This window comes from Salvia miltiorrhiza, chromosome 3, assembly GCF_028751815.1.
Source record: "Salvia miltiorrhiza cultivar Shanhuang (shh) chromosome 3, IMPLAD_Smil_shh, whole genome shotgun sequence".
NCBI lineage: Eukaryota > Viridiplantae > Streptophyta > Magnoliopsida > Lamiales > Lamiaceae > Salvia > Salvia miltiorrhiza.
In genome coordinates, this window is record NC_080389.1 from 700,439 (window position 1) to 713,573 (window position 13,135).

General features: G+C 42.6%; 2 protein-coding genes and 1 long non-coding RNA gene across 3 annotated transcripts in view; 2 read left to right on the forward strand and 1 right to left on the reverse strand.

Annotated features, from left to right (window-relative positions):
• Positions 1-13,135, forward strand: part of LOC131016908 (uncharacterized) — a 1,184,262-nt gene that overhangs the window by 658,607 nt on the left and 512,520 nt on the right. The gene's annotated exons all lie outside the window — the stretch shown is intronic.
• LOC131016813 (putative late blight resistance protein homolog R1C-3) overlaps positions 1-13,135 on the forward strand; it is a 101,932-nt gene that overhangs the window by 30,748 nt on the left and 58,049 nt on the right. The window lies entirely within an intron of this gene.
• LOC131017032 (uncharacterized) lies at positions 1,362-3,246 on the reverse strand. The gene is made up of 2 exons (XR_009099348.1): positions 1,735-3,246; positions 1,362-1,658 (listed from the first exon to the last, which is right to left on the reverse strand). It is a non-coding gene; the product is annotated as an uncharacterized LOC131017032 (long non-coding RNA).

The following is a 13,135-nucleotide window of genomic DNA, read 5'->3' on the forward strand; positions in this document are numbered from 1 at the left end:
GTTCCTCTACCATCTTTTTCAGCGATACAGTCAGTGTTCATGGTCAGGAATTCGAGACACCGGCAAGTCCTCTAAGAAGGCACGAAACACTGATGCATATGTTGTTTCGGTTTGCTTAACCGATCTTTCCCCCGCAGGGAAAGGAGCGGTCAAGCTATCGAAAGCAACATACGCGCCGGTGTTTGTGCCTCCTTAGAGGACTTGCCGCCAGTGTCTCGATACCTGTGGACATTTCTTCGATTTTGCCGGACGCTTCCATTTTCGTGTTTGCTATGCTCTAAGAAAATAATTATGTTCTAAAAATTTACCCCAAAAGTCACATCAAATTGATTCAATATAAACAATTAAATGTGTGCGTGTGTTCGCCAAGCGGTAAGGGGCAATTGCCTAAGGGCTAAGACCAAATGTCTTGGGTTCGAGTCCCCTGTAGCGCGGTCTTTTAATTTCTTTATTTAATATTGTAAATTTATCAAAAAAAATATATAAACAATTAAATATTTAAAATAAATAGTGTAAATATGAGGATTTGGACTAGCAAGTTAGCAAAACGAATTTTGATATTAAATATATATTTATGCATCTAAAATTGTAGTAATATAAATTATAATATCATTATTTTTTGCACTCTTATTTATTTATTTTATTTTTGGATGGTGTCAACATAAATATAGTTGAGCATTAAATTGATAATGTAATTTTTTTTGTTAGATTTCTTATGGAGAATTATAATTCATGATACTCAAACAACATTAACTCAAGTTATTTTTCAGAAGACAAGAAATTATTAATTGCGTGCAATGTATAATTTAGATATTTGAATGACTTCAAATATTTTATTTATCAAAATCAAAAAGCTAAGAATGTTAGGATGCAGTCAAATAAAGAGTATTTGCTATTTGATGGACAACATAATATTCTTAGTTGCCTAAGATATTATATTTCAAATTATAATTATTTGTCTTCATAAAAATAAATTAATTATTATATTACACATTTGAATGTATTGTGAATTAAATAAGGATCTCACTTTTATTATGCAATATACCTTCCATCATGTATTGAATGGATTAAAATGACAAAAGGGGTAAAAATTTGTGACGAAGAGAGCATCAAGCAATATATCTAACATCGTTTATGTGTTCTAAACTTCTAATTACTTTGAGTTTATCCAAAATTCAAATTGACCAAAGGCTTTAATCGGTCGATGAATTTGTACATTGTTAATTATCGGCGATGAAAATTTGTTAATTATCGGCGATGAAATTCTAAAAGATAATCATGTCGTGCGATGCACGGGATACAACACTAGTGTGCAATAATTCCACTGATGAATTATGAGTAATCCAAACAAAACAAGAAAAAAAATACAACCCCATATACATTGACAAAAAGAATGCTGTTTAGATGTATCCTCACCAATTTTGATATACAAGATCAACAATTTGAATACAACAACTTCAAGAAACTATAAGGAACACCATACCTACATCGACACAGAAGAAGGGGGCGATGGAACGAAAATTCGCAAAAACTTTACAACTCATACCATCTTCACCAACTAATCATGTGCCTTTGATGAGAAAACAAGATAACATCATCCCTCATTAAAATGGAACATGGCCCTGCATTGTCAAGAGTTTCAGCGACAACGAACAAACCTGTAATACGTAGGCCTGCAATTAGAAGAAGGAAGCAGAAGCCATCAATACCACAAAGCATAGTAGTAATAACAACTCATCATTTCCCTCTTAATTCAAGAAACAGCTCTTTGTCCCTCGTCTTTGAGTTGTTCTGTCTCAAGGTTCCCATGCAGATCCTGCAATGTAATAGAAATGAGATTAGGAGGCTCCATGGATTCTAAAACAAACACAAACTAGTCCAGAATCCCAAAATTTTACAGTGTGATAGAGGCAACGGTAGCAATATTAAAGATACCATGATAAATTCACACAACATAAGATATATGAATGCTACATGAGTTATACCCTCAAAGGCTCAAACTGTCACCAGCTTATTAACACCATATGGATGCAAGCCGGCCTTCCCAACAACAATTTGCGGAAATCAGCTAATAGATGTACGAACGAACAACATAAACCTAACGATGTTCCAATATCAAGTCCAATTGCAAATAAAAGCAACCCCAATCCAAACATGTACATTATCCAAATACCGCGGGAGAAGATGCAAATTGCATCAAAATTCATCAATGTACCCTTAAATCTAGATCCAAATCTATTGCCCTGCTACATTACAAATTTACAATAGGATTCGCAAATGCACAGAGTGAAGATGGTCAAGAACAAATCACACAAATCAGCTAGTAGATATGGGGCTAAACAACATAAACCTAAAGCTGTCTCAGCAAATGTTGATCTCCAAGTATCTGACCCAACACCAAATCTTACTTGCAAGTGAAAGAAACTCAGACTTGAAATTGTCGTTAGCAAAAATGTTTATCATCCAAATCTCACCATAAATGAACCAAATAGCATCAAACCTAAACAATTTATCCTTCAATCCAAAACATCACAACAGACAAGGCAAATGCACATAGCTAACTCAGACCGTTGTCTTCAGCTTTCTGGCGAAGAATATCTTCGCCACACTCCTTCAACATCTTTCCCAGCTTCAAAATAGTATCCTTGATCATAGAGCCCAGGTCGAGTTCATCGTGGAGTTCAGACTCTTCATCAAGACAAGATATTCTAAGATATCTTCTGCTTCATTTGGCACTTCCCTCATTCGCCCTTCCAAACTCTTGAACTTGTCTGGAAATTCGTCGAGGAAGTCTTGAAAGGGAGTAACATACTCGAGGAGAGATGTAATTTGTTGTTTTTCTTCAATAGAGATGGAATATAGATTGCTGTTAAGGAATCGGTCTATGGTGTTTGTGAGGGAGACAAGAGCAGCATAGGCCATCTCTCAGTAACAATTTTTGGTTCCTTTTGTTTTATTTTTTGGGAAAATGAAATGAAGGAAGACTAACAACAGCAGGATTGATGATGATCAGTATTCATTGAGTATTTTTGTGAAAATGACACCTTGTATCAAAGAAAAAGAGAATAAGGAATACAGATCATTTTGAATAGTTGTGGTATCCAAAAAAGTGGTTTTGCTTGATTGATTTTTCATTTTTCTAATGAGATGTAGAAGAAAAATAAAAGTAGATTAGATTATAATATTTCCAAGAACACGATCAATTATGAAAGGAGAAAAGACATACTATAGTGCTGAATCCCTAACAAATCCATTAAAGCAAGTGAAATGGCTCTACTTTATGTGAAGTAAAGGAAGATTAGTGTATAAGTTTTCATTATCTACTGTAACATCCAACTCACCTAAAGGCTAAAAAAAAAGAGCAAGCAAAGCAAAGCAGTGCAATCGATTATTTTCAGATTGATTTTTCATTTTTCATTATCATATTGATTTTTCATTTTTTTTCTCTAGCAATCTGATTCAACCCACTCCTTTTTCTGTTGGGTGGCTTTGGGCCCATTGGGCCTATTCAATGGGTCTAGGGGCTAACATTTCAAATTTTCATCAATTTCCTCAATTTTCAGATTTTGATAAAAAAAAATCTCTACAAACCCTTCAATCTTCATTACAAGACGTAACTGTGAATATAATAGAGAAGGCTAAATCATCAAATAATTTGGAGAATGCTAAATCATCAAATAATTTAGCATTCTTCATTTAATGATGCAGTGAAGTCATTGGATAGAAAGATGAAGAAAGAAATGCAATATTTAGTTAATTAATTATTAATTAGTTTGAAAATAAATATATAAAAAATTAAAATCCTAATATAATAGGAGTAATAATATAGTATATATAAAAGAGGAGTTTCTTCCCTCCATTTTTTCTATCTTTTTTTCTCTCACTTCTCCCACCAATTTTTCTAGTTTTTTTTTTCTTTTTTAATGGAGTATATTTTAATTCATTTCTAAACTGAAAATAAGGTTTATTAGAAAAGAAAAGGAAAAAATAGTAACCCTTGAAGGCACAAGGACGCAACTAAGGACACGAAACTCAAAGAGAGATCGTTAAACAAAGAAACCTAAACCAGAAACATTAGCAAGCTCTACAAGATAGGATAGTCATCCATTTCCGACCAGCGTCCATGGACTACATTGTTCATTGCACGCATACTAGCACTATTGCTATCATCCACCACAAAATCCCTCGGTTTGTAACCCATATCTACTGCATTCCTAAGGCGATTTTTTATGCTACCTTCTGGAGCTTCTTGCATATGCTCCCTTTCCATACCTTTTCCCGTGCCCTTTGGACGGCCCCGTCCTCTCTTGGCCGGCACTTCTGTGAGCATTTGCATTCCCTGATTAACTTGCTCCTCTAATCGACTAATACGTCTAACAATATCCTCCGGGACAGTAGTGGATAAATCCCCACTCCCCACTGTTATCAGTAGAGACCACAGCCTCCCCCAAACCCAATCCCGATTGAAATGCCGAATTCTCATGAGCCAAAGCCATATCGCTCGTGCTTAATTCATTTCTAAACATTATAAAATTCGATTCATAAAAAAACACTCAAAATGCATCTTACATTTAATACTATAAAAATCATCAAAAATGAATTTAAACGAATAAGTTATGAAAAAAATTAAAATTTAAAATATTTTATTTTATACTTCTTCAATAAGATTTATATATATATTGATGAGGAGCAATATGTGCAGAGTAGGGGGAGAGTACAAATCAGAGGAATCACTCTCATCAGAGGAGTTATAATGGCCAGAAGAATCACGCTTATCAGAGGGATTCCCTCCATCAGAGGAATGGCTCTCGCCAGAGAAATCATCCGCACCAGAGAAGTCACCCTCGCCAGAGGAGCCATCTCACCAGAAGAGTCATCCGCGCCAGAGAAGTCACCATCGCCAGAGGAGACGCCTTTACCAGAGACGACGTGTTTACCAGAAGAAGCATCTCCACCAGAGATTACATCGCCAGAGAAGACGCTTTTGCCAGAAGAGACATTTCTACCAGAGGAGTTGTTAAATGCGCGGGAAGGTCTCCCGCGTATTATTGAAATTACTAGCATACCCTTCCACCACGCAAGACGCATGCACCGAAGATGATTTTACTATTTTACCCCTCCGTTTGTAAGTCTATAAATAGGGCCCGAGCCCGTGTACTGTGACCTACACTATCTCACATTTTTAAATACAACTGATATTTTCTCCTTTCGTGCAAGATTTCCGATTGTCCTTTACTCCGTCTTCTTCCGATCATCACACTAGGTATAGTTCATGGTTTTTCTCCATAGTTTTAGGTGTTGGTTTCATTAAACACCAACTGGCGCCGTCTGTGGGAAGGCTACTGACTTAAGACGTGAGATTACGGTCGCCGGCGTACGCAGATCTGCAAATTCAATCGGATTTGCGGGCGTCAGCACCGATCGGTCCGATAATCCGGGCCTCCAGCTGCTTTCAATCGGTTAATTGTGTTTTCTGGGTTAATATGTCGTTAATTTTCTGTGATCTGCGTGGATTTATGTTTTGAGTGCATGGAAAAAGGTGGCGATGGGCATAAAACACGAATTGGGGAAAGTTTACGTTTATTTACCGTTTGTTTGGGGTAGTTATCTGCGAATAAGGGGCTCTCTTGTAGAATTGAAGTTTTCTTCATCGATCTAATGTTTTGCATGAGGAAATTGTAAGTGGGTGCTCTGTTCTGATTGTGTTCGTCGTTTCCTTACGGATCCCCGATATTTCGGGTTTATGTTGCTTGTATATGAGTATTTTGCGTGTTAATGTGACAACTGTGGGTGATCTTCGTGTTTTCTCCGATACTCTTAGATTTGTGCTCATAATTTGTCGAATTTTACCCTGTTCCCGGTGAACCGTGTAGTTATTCTTGTTAATTCATGGGTTTGCATCGATAGTATGTCGATTAGTATTTTGCTTCTGTTGTGTTTGGTTTCGCATGGTTAATCCGCGGGTTTTCTTCATTTGAGGTTGATAATTATCGTTACTTCCTTTGCCTGGGTGATAAATCTTCGTTCTATACCGTTGGATCGGGGTTAATAATTTGTTTTTGTTACGATGGTCCTGTGCCGGGGGTTTATAGACATTTTTCGTTTAGGGGATGGGGTTTATGGGTGTTTTCCATGTTTTTTTGTGGTTGATCTTCGATTTCGACGATTGAATTGGGAAGTTATGCTCTGTTCCTGATATATGGGGGTTTTTTGCTGCGGATTTAGGGGTTTTTTGCGGCTAATCTTCGAGTTCGAGGGCATTTACTGTCATTAATGCGAGGGCTTTACCTCAATAATATGATAATTAACACGTGGTCCTTTGCTGTGGTGGGGTTCGTTTTATTGTCCTGCGAATGATCTTTACTTATGGGAAACAATCATTCATGTTTTCCGTGTTTTCCTTGATTAATCTTCGTATTACGGTAGTATTTGTTTTCTTACATAATTCTTCTTGTTATCATGTTTTATGAATCATGCTAACATGTCTTCTGGTGGTTGCTCTGTTTGTACGTATCTCTGGGTATCTTGCGTCTGCTGGATTTTACTGAGGGCTCTGTTTTCTCAATCTATACTCTGGGTTTATTTTCCAGAGTGTAGAGTTAGTTGGAAGGGAATGTTTTAACGGTCTTCGTACCGGTGCTCGGGATTCTTTATTGGGTTTCTTATATGGGAACTCCAATCGGCAATAAGGGGTTTATTCTTTCGTCGTTGCAATAGTTTCTCACTTTGTTTATGTGTAGGTACCATGGGATCCTCCGATGCACACCGCAACCTAGAAAAGGAGTTCGACTCCGCTGCGCTTACCACTGAGGTGCCTACTTCATTGTTTAACAACTTGCAGGGCAACACAACTTTCGCTACACCACCGGGATTCCCTGCTGTTTCGGTTACTCCGTTGATGGGATTGAATGGTAACTTCTAGAGGTCTGCTCTGGTGACGCCAAGATCAGAGGTGCCAAGCTTGGCCCCCACATCTGGTGGGGGATCGATTAACTTTGGGATAGCAGAGCAGATGATGGCCTTACTCAGTTACGCTAATATGCGCCAAGCGATGGGAACACCAATGCTATCTATGGTTCCTACAGTAGCTCCCCTGGTTGGAGCAGTAAACCCGCAGGGCACGGAGGCCCCACCTCCAGTTGCTCAGGAGGTAAACACTTTAGCAATCAACAAACAGGCTGCGATGCCTCTGGAACTGCAAGGGGACCCTGCTGACAGGGAAGTGGAAAGAAGACCAGAGGGGAGTCGGGTCAGACTCAACAGTGTTGTGAGAAAGGAAAGGGTTGACGAGTCTGATAGTCAATCCGTTTCCCTAGTGTTCGAGGAAGAGAGACCAAGGGAGAAGGCTCGTTTAAAAAACCAAGTGTCTCAGCTGAAACATCAACTCCAGGATCTGGAGGAATCTTTGAGGGAGAAATCCCGAAGGGAGGACAGGGAACAAAGGTCAGGAAAGTCGCACCAAGTAGAGAAGTCCCATCGATCGGAAAAATTGCGCTACACAGAGAGGTCAGAGGAACAGGAACTGGAGTATTCCTCTGGCACACATGAGTATAGAACTCACAAGCGCCATGCTCATGACGCACCCAGGAACAAAAGGGAACAAGGGAGACATAAGGGGGACAAGAGAGCTAAGACATCGAGGTACCACCCGATCAACAACCGTAGTCCCTTCTCGGACGATATCTTGGCAGATACCTTACTGAGAAGTTACAAGCCCATCCCATTGGATTATGATGGCACTACCGATCCGGAGGTACACCTCAATCGGTTTGAAGGGTTGGTTACGCTGCACATGTACACAGAGGGCATCAAATGCCGCATCTTTTCAACTACGCTTACTGGACCGGCTCAGTTGTGGTTTGGGACGTTGCCCCCAAATTCCATTCACTCTTTCGAAGAATTACAGACTCGTTTTTTGCGTCAGTTCGCGAGTTCACGGAGGGTAGGGAAGTCAGCCCTTTCGCTGATGGATATTAAGCAGGAGCAGGGAGAAACGCTACGGGAATACACAGCGAGGTTTAATCTCGCTGCTCTGGAGGTGCCAGAAGCAGAATCGCAAATCAAGAATTGCGCCTATGTCAGAGGACTCAGGCCAGGAATTTTCTTTGACGAATTGCAAATTCGTCCAGCAAGGGATTTTGATGACATCATGGCAAGGCTGCCGGGTTATCTACAATTGGAGGATGCCAAAATGGCGAGGAAGGTGGAAAATGAGAAACACAGGGTCAAGAAAGCTGAGGAAGCACCCGAAAGACAGAGACATCAAGATAGGGCCCCATTCAGAGGGTTGCCTCCGAGAGTACTTCCACCCCAGGGAGGAATGCCGCCCCAACAACAGCGCACTGTGAACGAGGTTACGCGGTTCACCGAGTACACGCCCCTGAATAAACCACAGGACGAAATTTTTCACTTGATAAAAGATCAACAGTTCTTTCGGGCACCAGGAACCTATCGGACTGGGCCGCCACAGGAGGGGCCTAATAATAAGCTGTGTGAGTATCACAATTATTTCGGGCATTACACAAAATACTGTGGCCATCTTAAGCACCAATTAGAGCTACTGGTACGACAGGGATACCTCGACCAGTTCATTGATAGAGGAAATGAGGGTCAGAGGCGGAATGATCAGAGGGATCAAAGAGATCAGAGGGATCAGCGAGATCAGAGGGATCAAAGGAATAATCGTGATCACCGACACGAGCAGGGGAACAACAGGGATCGCAGAGCGGATGATAACCACGATAATCGCAGAGAGGGGGCAGATAGGCAAGCGCCTCCTCCTCCCCCGTTTAGAAGGGAAGTTCATATGATTTGTGGAGAGAACGGGATGCCCACATCAAATAGGGCTAAAAAGCAAGTCGTCAGAGCAGTCAAAACAGGGTATTATCCTAAAAAGGTCATGGAAGTCACCAGCGCGGCAGAGGAGCCGGCGATCACTTTTGGGACAGAGGATATACGTACACTAATGTACCCGCACGATGATGCACTGGTCATAACGGCAGACATCGCCGGTTGCATTATCCACCGTATTTTTGTGGATTCGGGCAGCGCTGTAAACATCTTGTATAAGGAATGTCTCCAAAATATGGGAATTAACGCTCATATTGAGCCGACAAATGCTCCTCTGTTTGGGTTCGGGGAAGAAATGGTCATGCCTCTAGGATATGTAGAGCTACCATTGATTCTTGGCAGTACAGTTGCGGGCAACAAAACAAGGATGGTACGTTTCTTAGTGGTGGATATGCCTAAACCCTCGTACAATGTCATACTCGGCCGGCCTGCCTTAACGGCGTTCAGAGCAGTTATTTCTTTGTTTCACCTAAAAATGAAATTTCCCATCGAGGGAGGGAGAGTAGGAGAAGTTTGTGGCGATCAAACGGCATCAAAAGCATGCCATGTACAAATGCTGACGCAGTCAGCGGGGCAGAAAAGGGAAAGACTGACAGAGGGGGTGGATAATCGGAAGAAGGGGAAGGTAGGTGAAGTGCATGCCCCAGCCGAGGAGCGCCAAGAATTAACAGATTTACTGCAAAACAGAGACTCTACAGGGAAAACCGCGCTGGTATCCACCAGTGATATGTGCAACATGATCGAGTTATTTCCAGGGAAAGAGGGTTTCCAGACTAAGGTTGGATCGGCCATGAGTGATCAGGTCAGAGAGGAGCTCATTGGTTGTCTTCGACGAAATGCGGATGTGTTCGCTTTCAGTACCTTAGACTTGAAGGGAATCGATAGAGGGTTGGCGGAGCATTGCCTCAACGTGGACCCTAAGGTCAAGCCGGTAAAGCAACGGACAAGGAATTTTGGGGCTGAAAAGGACGCTGCCATCAGAGAGCAGGTCTATGAACTATTGAAAGCTGGACATATTGTGGAAGTGCAATATCCGGAGTGGATTTCAAACGCGGTAATGGTACCTAAGAAAACAAACACCTGGAGGATGTGTGTAGATTTCAGAGATCTAAATACTGCCTGCCCAAAAGACCACTATCCCCTGCCGAGGATCGATCAGCTAGTGGATACCACTTCCGGGTGTGCCTTATTGTCCATGATGGATGCATATCAGGGATACCATCAGGTCAAGATGAATAAGGGAGACATCGCCAAAACAGCATTTGCCGTCTGTTGTGGAGTATTTGGATGGAAAAGTATGCCTTTCGGCTTAAAAAATGCGGGAGCCACATATCAGCGGATGATGGAGAAAATTTTCAAAGAACAATTGTCAAGGAACATTTCAGTTTACGTGGATGACATGCTTGTGCGAAGTGTCAGGGCAGAGGATCACGTGGCTGATCTGGAAGAGATCTTCACAGTAGTCAGAGATCACAAACTCATGTTGAACCCAGCCAAATGCACTTTTGGGGTTACAACAGGGAAATTCTTGGGGTATAAAGTCACGCCAGCAGGGATTGAGGTCAACGCCGACAAGGTCAAAGCTATTTTGGAAATGACACCACCCAGAGGAATCAAGGAGGTACAGACTCTGAATGGACGCATCACTGCCCTGAGCAGATTCATATCACGCTCAGCAGAACGCAGCATGCCGTTTTTCAAAGTTCTAAGGAAGGGAACTAAATTTTTGTGGACAGAGGAATGCCGAGCGGCATTTGAAGATCTTAAGGTATATCTGGCAAAGCTACCGACTCTGACCAAGCCGGTCCCGGGAGAAACGTTATATCTATATATTGCGGTGGGAGAGGATGCGATCAGCTCTGTGCTTATCAGGGAAAAAGGAAGCCATCAGAAGCCCATCTATTTCGTCAGCCGAATTATTCAAGGTTCCGAATTGAATTATACAGAGATTGAGAAGGCTGCCCTGGTAGTCATGGTCACAACGAGAAAGTTGAGGCCTTACTTTCTGTCACATCGGGTGGTGGTGCGCACTGCTCTACCTTTCAAGCAAGTTTTGGGACGCCCGGATTTATCGGGGAGAATGGTTAAATGGGCTGTGGAGTTGGGAGAGTATGATGTGGACTATGAGCCGAGAACGGCGATCAAAGCGCAAGCATTGGCAGACTTCATACAAGAAACAACCCGTCGTCCTGTACCGGAATTTTGGGTGGCTTTCGTGGATGGATCCGTAACGAAAGAAGGGTGCGGGATCGGGGTTTATATCACTTCACCAGGTTATGGGACATACCAGTTCGCCATCAAGTTCACTTGTCGGTTATCCAATAATGAAGCGGAATATGAGGCCGTGGTCAGAGGGGCTCACATCTTGTCAGAGCTTAAGGCCGAGTGTGTCATCATAAAGACAGACTCCCAGTTGGTTGCACAACAGTTCTCGGGAAGTTACAGTATCAAAGATCAGAGGATGAAAGCGTACCACACCAAAATCAATGAAATGAAAGAAAAGTTCATGGAATTTAAGCTCGAACAGATTTCTCGGGAGGAGAACACAAAGGCCGACCTACTGGCGCGCGTGGCTAGCGCAGTAGAGCAAACTTGGAGCGACGAGATTATCCTACTCTGTGATACCAGAGAGATGGAAACTTCGCAGGTGTTCTCGGTAGAAATCAGAGATGATTGGCGGGCTCCGATCATACACTTTCTAAAGACAGGGGAACGACTAAGCAGAGAATCCAACCAGAGGGCCCGCTATGAGAATTACTGCCTAATCAACGATCAACTCTTCAAAAGATCTTTTACTCAACCTCTGTTAAAATGTTTGTCGCCAGAGGAAGCTAACTTTGCTCTGAAAGAGATTCATGCAGGTTGCTGCGGCGGGCACACCGGATTTCGAGACCTTGTGCGCAAGATCATTCGGGCAGGTTTTTATTGGCCTCACGTCAACCAGGAAGCTAGAGAGTTTGTCCGCAAGTGTGAAGCTTGCCAGCGGCATGCCGGGAGAATCAACATACCAGGGGAGCCCATGGGTGTAATGTACGCTGCTTGTCCGTTTGACAAATGGGGCATCGATATAGTCGGGAAGCTGCCTACAGCACCTGGAGGGAAATGCTTTCTCATTGTGGCAGTGGACTATTTTTCCAAGTGGGTCGAGGCTGAGGCCGTGAGCAAGATCGATGAAGTTACAGTGGAACGTTTTATCTGGAGGAATATCTGTTGCAGATTCGGAGTGCCACGCATCATCGTGTCTGATAATGGGACTCAATTTACAGGGCAGCGGGTTGCGGACTTCTGCGATCGAATGGATATCACACAGCGATTTGTTTCGGTGGCTCATCCACAGGCAAATGGACAAGTGGAATTGGCTAATAGGACCATATGTGAGGGCATCAAGAAGAGGCTAAATCAGAGCAGAGGGAAGTGGGTGGAGGAGCTGGACACCGTTCTTTGGGCTTACCGAACTAGTCCAAAGACGGCAACAGGGGAGGCACCGTTCACGCTGGTATATGGATCTAACGCGGTGATACCGGCAGAGGCACGACTAGAATCATATCGGATTACCACATACAACACTGAGCACAATGAGGAGCTCCGCCGAGCAGAGTTGGACCTGGTGGAAGCACAGAGGGAGGAAGCCCGTGTCCGAGCAGCCAAGTACAAGGGTATCATCAAAGCGGGATATGACAAGCGAGTCAGAGTGAGGAAGTTGGCAAAGGGTAATTTGGTTCTCAAACGAGCTGATGCGTTGAAAGCGGTGGGCAAGTTCGAAGCCAATTGGGAAGGGCCATACATCATCACAGAGGTCTTGGGAGGCGGCGCATACATACTGTCGGATTCAGACGGCAAAGCTCTCCCCAGGCCATGGAATATGAACACACTTAAAAAGTTCTATGTATAACTGCTTCTTAGCAGGAATGACGGCTTTGTAGACCGGATACTCTTTTTCCCCACAGGGGTTTTAACGAGGTCCGGGGCCATAATATCAATAAAACAGATATGTGGTTCTAGGGAATTCCCTGGTGTCGTTTTATTTACTTTATTTATCGTTTTCTTACATTACAAATGCCACTTAACATGTTCATGCAGAGCATTGCACATGTCACCAGAGGGGGGAGTAGGGTGTATACCCGTAATCCTCAATTTACAAATTCAAAATACAAACTGCTTCTTAGCAGGACAGGGGTAAAACAAATACAAAAACTGCTTCCTAGCAGGTCAGAGGGAAAACAAACATCAGAGACGAACACCTCTTCTTCCACGATCCAACACTCCGAGTCTTTCTTCGTCGCTG